Raw genomic sequence first — 536 nt, 5'->3', positions numbered from 1 at the left:
CTTCAGAAGTAAGAATTTATCATCAGTGTCTTTATGGTACGCATCTCTGCTGTCTTTTGTCTGTGAAAGCATAGTCTCATTAACAGGATACTTACTATTGTTTATATTATTGAAAATATGAACATTCATGCTGTAGGGAATATTTTCAGAAGTAAGAACTTGTATATAGGATCGATTAGTCAAGCTGTACTTAAAAGAACATGGAGAACTGATTGCGATACAGTGCATAAATACGAGCAAAGTAATAAATCTGTCATCCCTGGGTGTTTTCATGGTGACTTTCTAAAATCTTTGGCGTATATTCAGCTTAAAGTTTACTGACGACGCTCTGGTGATCTGTGCTCTGCTGCTGGGGTTCAAGGATCAAGGCGGGGGGGGGGGGGGTGTAGAGTGAATACCATTTTTTTTTTTTTTTTAATGGATATGTTATTAAGTAATGGTATTGGGAAGTATTATTAGTCCGTGTTTGGTGCTTTCATTGCCATTTGGACAATGTTTTTGTTTTTTTATATATGTATTATATATATTTCTGTTGC

The sequence above is a fragment of the Penaeus monodon genome, chromosome 20, assembly GCF_015228065.2.
Source record: "Penaeus monodon isolate SGIC_2016 chromosome 20, NSTDA_Pmon_1, whole genome shotgun sequence".
NCBI classification, from domain to species: domain Eukaryota; kingdom Metazoa; phylum Arthropoda; class Malacostraca; order Decapoda; family Penaeidae; genus Penaeus; species Penaeus monodon.
This window is presented reverse-complemented; position numbering follows the sequence as displayed.